General features: G+C 39.3%; 1 protein-coding gene across 1 annotated transcript in view; it reads right to left on the bottom strand.

Annotated features, from left to right (window-relative positions):
- Window positions 1–7,446, bottom strand: part of LOC140322325 (adhesion G protein-coupled receptor E3-like) — an 88,800-nt gene that overhangs the window by 28,308 nt on the left and 53,046 nt on the right. The window lies entirely within an intron of this gene.

Raw genomic sequence — 7,446 nt, 5'->3', positions numbered from 1 at the left:
GGTCGCTTTAAAATAGGTTACAGTAATAAATTAGATTACAACATTACTTCCCCAAATGCATAATAACTAGTCATTGTGTGTTAAATCAACTGTAGGACAATTAGAATGTTTAGATGCATTGTAAAATTTTTAACAATTACTTTATTATGACAAATGTTTGAAATTACAATGTCGGCCTGTAGTAACACTAGTAGTCACTTTAAAATGGGTTACAGTAATAGATTAGATTACATCCCCCAAATTCATAATAACCAGTCATTGTATGTTAAATCAACTGTAGGACAATTAGAATGTTTAGATGTTTTGTAAAATTTAACAATTACTTTATTATGACAAATGTTTGAATAAACAAAGATGGGACTTTCAGCAGCCATAGAACACTATACAGACATTAAAAAAAAATATAAAAAATACCATAAAAAGAAGTCATGAACAACAGTGAAGCCTTCTAATAGGTAGTTACAAAATATCTGATTACAATAATATATCACATATGTCGCCATACTTAGGGATGAGCGAGCGAGATTTGTAAGTTCCATCTTGCGGAGAATCGGGCCCTTTCTAGTTTACTGAACATTTAAGCAAGAACAGCCCTGTGATTCGCCATGAGGTTTTGTTCTCGCCGAACAAACGAGGGAAAATGCAGGGGACGGGATCGGCGACTATTTCTGGCTGGAATGGCGTGGCTGGGAGCAAATCATTTGCCCCCAGGATGCACAGCAAGGCCCAGCAGCCCAATCATGAGAGATCTGAGCAGAGGCATTTATACAGGGAAGGAGGGAGGGGTTAGTCGCTCCATTTTGTGTTTTGTGTGAGGGAAAGAAGCAGGGAGAGATGTGGGTTGTGACGGGGACAGGAGCCTTCTGTATATCTGTATATATACAGATATTGCAGTTTTTGATGTTACCTGGTCCTACCAAAGTACTAAAGAAGCAAGCCATACTCTAAAAAAAATACAGATATTTCAGTCTGATACCTTTTGCTATTTACCAAAAAAAGCATTTTATTAAAAAAAAAAAAAAATTGTCCTACTCTAAAAAAATATAGGTATCTGAGTCTGATAGCTCTTGCTATTTCCCCAAAAAAAAAGCCATTTTGCTGAAAAAAAATTTCTCTACTACTCTTTAAAAAATACAGATATTTGAGTGTTACCTCTTGCTATCTACCGAAAAAGCCAGTTTGCTGCAGAGAAATTTCTGTCCTACTCTAAAAAATACAGATATTTCAGTCTAATACCTCTTGCTTTTTATTAAAAAAAAAGCCAGTTTGCTAGCCTACACTAAAAAACATACAGATACAGATATTTCAGTGTTTGATATTTTATTCCTATTCCTATTTACCAAAGAAGACCATTTGGTACAGTAAATTTCTGGCCTACTGTAAAAAAATACAGATATTTCAGTGTTTAATACCTGTTCCTATTTACCAAAAAGACTGTTTGGTACAGCGAAATTTCTGTGCTGCTGTAAAATAAATACAGATATTTTAGTTTTTGATACCTGTTCCTATTTAACAAAGAAGACTGTTTGGTACAAATTTGGTGAAATTTCTGGCCTACTTTAAAATAAATACAGATTTTTTTTTTAAGTACATTAGCAATGTTGGTATTCGAATTTGAGTTGTCCCTATATTAGACCTGAAAATGGCGGTTCAAATTCGGGCAGGCCCTACCCAAAAAACATGGAATTCGACTTTGCGAATTCGTGTTTAAAATATGTTTAAATTAACCTCTAGTGCCCGGGGATCGCATTGGAACTGTAGATGAATTCGCAATGGAGTTTCTCCATTGAGAGTTCATCTGAGTTCAGTTCCCACGGTCACCGGGCTGTACTTATCATTTATAAGTACAGCCCAGGGAGCGTGGAAACTTGCGAGTGCTTCCAATCAGCTGTGACTGCAGATGAACTCTCAATGGATGAACTCTCATGAAGAAAACCACCAGTCTCCATGGAAAACAAATACACATCACCCAACTGTGTATCAAAAACATTATTCAAAAACACACCATATTGGTGGGACAAAATATCTCCTAGCCAACAACAGTCGTGGGTGACCTTTAGGATGCCTTTGTCTTCAAGCTCCACTTGGAGACCATTTTTAAAGAACCGTGGTCCCATGGTGAGGATGTCAAAGAGGTAAACCCTCAAGAGGTGCCCACCTGCAGCCAACACAGTTTCCCATAGCGACATATGTTCAGGCCGGAAGCTCCCAAACTCTAGAGCTTTTGGTGCTGGAGATGCCAAATCTTTCTTCTACTGTCTCTCTTTTACCCTCTTGGCGTCTTGAGACTTCTACTGGTTCCACATTTAGAACATTTTGCCCAAAAAACAGCCTTGCTCCACCTACAGCTTCACCAGTCTTCAAATCCTTGACTTTAATCAGGAGAACAGTGTTTACTCCATAAAATCCTCCATTAATGGTTGTAATTTTGATAGTCTTCCAAATAATACAGCTCAGAAAACATTCACCAGAAGTGGACTCCCTATAGAAAGGGTAATGAAATTATTGCAAATAAATGTCAGCCTTTTGCAGCTTCCGCTGTGTGAGTTAGGCGGGATTGCAAACATGGGGGAGCCCCAATACAGATATTTTAGTGTTTGATACCTGTTCCAATTTACCATCGAAGACTGTTTGGTACAGTGAAATTTCTGTCCCACTATAAAATAAATACAGATATTTTAGTGTTTGATACCTGTTCCTATTTACCAAAGAAGACCGTTTGTACCGTTTGTACAGGTAAATTTCTGATGATGGACTACACCCAGCTCTAGATGCCAGTGCCCTCCTCCTCCTGCTGTTGCTGCAGTCTGTTAGTACTCCACTAAAATTGTATTACTCACTTCTGTGTGGCATTGACGATGCTCTACACCCAGCTTCAGATGTCGGTTACCAATGCGGTCCACACTCAGGGCCCACAGCTTCCTACTGCTGCTGCTGCCACCTGTCAGTACTCCATTCACAAAAATTGTATTACACACTTCTGGGTGGCATTGGCGATGCACTACACCCAGCTCTCCATGACACTTACCAATGTGGTCTCCCTGGCGATAGCTGACTAGAGGCCACACACTGCTACTGCTCTCACTGACCCACGCTCCGTCTCTGGTCCTCCATCCCTTTGCCTAATGTCACCGCACTACTTCTCCACAACTTTATGGGTGGCATTCCTAACACACGTCATCCAGGTCATGATGCCAGCTTGCACTGTTTTGACAGCAGAGACAGCTGCTAGTGGGTTGAGTTCACACGTAGCGCCACCCTTTCCCAATGTCCTAATGTTGATGCTGCCTTCTGGACGCTGTCCATCACACAGAAATCCTATTTGGCTGCTCTCATTTTGCCTGCCATTTTCTGGAAAACCAAAAGGTCTTTTGGAACTTCTGTATTTCTCCCTTGTTGCCACTGTTCTCCTACACATACCTAACAAATTTGGTGGTTCTAACATGAATAGGGGCTTTGCTATTAATGTTTAAATCCGCCTATTGACTTGAATTGAATGGAATTCGTGAAATCAGTTTGCAGACCCATCGGAAGTTCACTTCTAGCCATAACTTATACAAAATGATATTTCTAAGAATACTGCAACAAGAAACAACAAGAATGTGTAGACTATATTATTGTAATCATATACATTGAGCTTTTTATTAAAGCTCTCCAAGGCTGGAGAGGATACATTTTCATCAGTGAAGCTGGGTGATCCAGCAAACGTGGAATGGATCTGGTCAAGGATTCTAATAATTTGATAACAAATAGCAAATGTCTTTGAAGAAATCCAGGGCCATTGAGTATCCCAGAAGCACTATACATTGTCCAACACTTGATGTAACAGACTTTGACTGGTTATTACACATTTGATTCATAGATTTTTGGGAAGTAATGTTGTAATCTACTATTTTAGAGTGACCTTGTCATCACAGACCAACGTTGTAAACCTTTCCAGAAGCCCCTGTGTTGAAAAGCCTCCATCGTACCACTTGTCCCTATAAGTATTGGACCATGAGTGGGTCAAGTACCTGCTAGTTCCCTCTGTACACAATGGTTTCTTCCACCTGCTAATATGTCTTGCAATGTCATGCACATCGGCAGGATGAACCACTGTGTGCTGTGGGGGGAACAGGTATTGCACAAACCCAGAATTGTGGACTACATACTGTACATTGGCCACAGGGCCGTGAAATAGGTTCTTGCACATGGGCCACTGGAAAGATAAGTATATTACATTTTCCTTGTAACTGCCTTGTGGTAATAAAGTGGAATCACTATCCAAAATTCAATGTTATCAATCTTTACAAAAGTAATTACATTTGGGCTTTGTGGTTCTTGGCACTAACCCATATTGCTCTAGGCACTCTTTGGTTCTGGGTAACAGCTGTCAAGCTGTACTTTAGTGCCAAAATGTTGGAACTGGTGACAATAACAGAACATGGAGAATTTTTTATTTAAAGATTTGCCTAGGTGATTTAGTGAACGTTGCTAAAATTATGTGTATTACACTGCTTTCGCAAAGACTACCCCACTTACAACTCCAAGCAGCCCTTTTTATATATATATATATATATATATATATATATATATATATATATATACATATAGATGTGTTAAAAAAATTCAGTTGATGATAAAAGTTTCATTTTTTCTCACTGTTCTGCTTTTACTCATTAAGCTTAGTTTTGAATTTGATCGAGGTAGTTGAAGCAGTTTCCTGTACCCTAAGGGATCATTAAAAGCCCATTGCAGTCTTAAAAATAAGAAAAAAACCAAACAAATGCAACTAAAAGGCAGAGTCTTGTGAACTATAAGAGGAAGTACTAAAAAGGAGAGACTTGAGGACTATAAGTGGGAGTCCTAAAAGGGAGAGACTTGTAGACCATAAGACTTGTGGACTATAAGAGAAAATCCAAAGAGGGTAAATATTGTCGACTATAAGTGGGAATCCTAAGAGGGATAGACCTTATAGACTATTAGAGGGATTCCTAAGATGGAGGAACTTATGGACTATTGCAGGGAGTCCTCGGAGGGAAAGACTTGTGGACCATAAGAGGTAGTCCTAAAAGGAAGAAACTTGTGGACTAAAAGAGGGAGTCCTAAAATAGGAAGACTTGTGGACTATAGCAGGGAGTCCTAAGAGGAAGAGACTGGTGGGCTATATGAGGGAGTCCTAAGAGAGGGAGACTTGTGGACTACAGTTAGGTCCATAAATATTTGGACAGAGACAACTTTTTTTAATTTTGGTTGTGTACATTACCACAATTATTTTTAAATGAAACAACTCGGATGCAGTTGAACTGCAGACTTTTAACCTTTTTTTAACACAATCACTTCATTTCAGGGGCTCAAAAGTAATTGGACAATTGACTCAAAGGCTATTTCATGGGCTGGTATGGGCAATTCCTTTGTTATGTCATTATAAATTAAGCAGATAAAAGGCCTGGAGTTGATTTGAGGGGGGGGGGGTGTTTGTGCGGTCAAAGGATTTTTACATGCAGGTGAAACAAGCCATCCTTAAGTTGCAAAAACATGGTACATCATGAGAAAGAAACAAAGCACTGGTGAACTCAGCAATGCCAAAAGACCTGGACTTCCACGGAAGACAACAATGGTGGATGATCGCAGAATCATTTACACGGTGAAGAGAAACCCCTTCACACCAGCCAACCAAGTGAACAACATTCTCCAGGAAGTAGGCGTATCGATATCCAAGTCTACCATAAAGAGAAGACTGCATGAAAGTAAATACAGAGGGTGCACTGCAAGGTACAAGCCACTCATAAGCCTCAAGAATAGAAAGGCTAGATTGGACTTTGCTCAAAAACATCTAAAAAATCCAGCACAGTTCTGGAAAAACATTCCTTGGACAGATAAAACCAAGATCAACCTTTACCAGAATGACGGCAAGAAAAAGATGGAGAAGGTGTGGAACAGCTCATGATCGAAAGCATACCACATCACCTGTAAAACATGGCGGAGGCAGTGTGATGGCTTGGGCGTGCATGGCTGCCATGGCACTGGGACACTAGTGTTTATCCATGATGTGAGACAGGACAGAAGCAGCCGAATGAATTCTGAGGTGTTCAGAGACATACCGTGTGCTCAAATCCAGCTAAATGCAGTCAGATTGATTGGGAGGCGTTTCATAATACAGATAGATATTGACCCAAAACATACAGCCAAGGAGTTTATTAAAGCAGAAGTGGAATATTCTTGAATGGCCAAGTCATTCACCTGATCTGAACCCAATTGAGCATGCATTTCACTTGTTGAAAACTAAACTTCGGACAGAAAGGCCCACAAACAAACAGTAACTGAATGCCGCTGCAGTAAAGGCCTGGCAGAGCATTAAAAAGGAGGAAACCCAGCATCTGGTGATGTCCATGAGTTCAAGACTACCGGCTGTCATTAATAGGAAAGTGTTTTCAACCAAGTATTAGAAATGAACATTTTATTTTCAGCTTTCTAATTTGTTCAATTACTACTGAGCCCCTGAAATGAAGTCATTGTAAGGAAAAAGGCTTTAGTTCCTCACATTTTTATGCAATCTACCCACTGAAATAAAGCTGAAAGTCTGCAATTTAACTGCATCTGAGTTGTTTCATTTAAAATAGTTGTGGTAATGTACAGAACCAAAATTAGAAAAAAGTTGTCTCTGTCCAAATATTTATGGACCTAACTATATATGTGGGAGTCCTAAAGGGCGAGACTTGCGGACCATAAGAGGAAGTCCTAAAGGGAGAAACGTGTGGACTAAAAGAGAGAGTCCTAAAGGGAGAGACTTGTGGAATATAAAAGGGATGCCTAAGGGAACACAACAGAGAACACAATAATAATGAAGATACAGGTGGATGGAACCAATGGTATACAATTATTTGGAGGTCAGTCCTTAATGGACATCGGGGGGCTGCATGAGAGTTGCATATTTACTTCTTATCAAGATGAGTTCTTGAGGGCACGTTTAGTTTGGCTACATAGTCACTCCAAACCCTCAAGCATCTTCAGGAAGCTCTAAAAAATACAGATGTACACCACACAAATGTTTTGTGGTAATGATGAGAATTCTCACTGGGCTTAAAAATGAGAAGTAAAATTTTAAAGCATAATATGTAAATCAAGAGGAACTAAAGGAAACCACATTAAATATTAAAAGAGGAACAAACTTGTGAAGTATCCATATAGTCTGCATTTGTGTTGTTCTATATTTTGGTTATATAACAAGCAGGGAAAAAGCTTTCAGTGCCAAAGTGCTGAAGTGAAGTTTACTAAAGGAACTTAGGCTTTTCAATTATCTAGGTGAATTATCCCCAACAAGGAACATTTTACCTGGTAACTGAGTAGAAGCTCTGCTGACCTAGATCAACCAGTTATGGGCAAGGAAAACTTTTTTTAAGATTTCATTGCACGTAGTTTGGCAATTTGTGCAAAGTCTATCCTTACATTCATTAAGCTAGGTGA

This window comes from Pyxicephalus adspersus, chromosome 2 (assembly GCF_032062135.1).
Source record: "Pyxicephalus adspersus chromosome 2, UCB_Pads_2.0, whole genome shotgun sequence".
Taxonomy (NCBI): Eukaryota; Metazoa; Chordata; class Amphibia; order Anura; family Pyxicephalidae; genus Pyxicephalus; species Pyxicephalus adspersus.
Note: the sequence above shows the minus strand (reverse complement) of the source record. Positions and strands in the feature narration are given on the sequence as shown.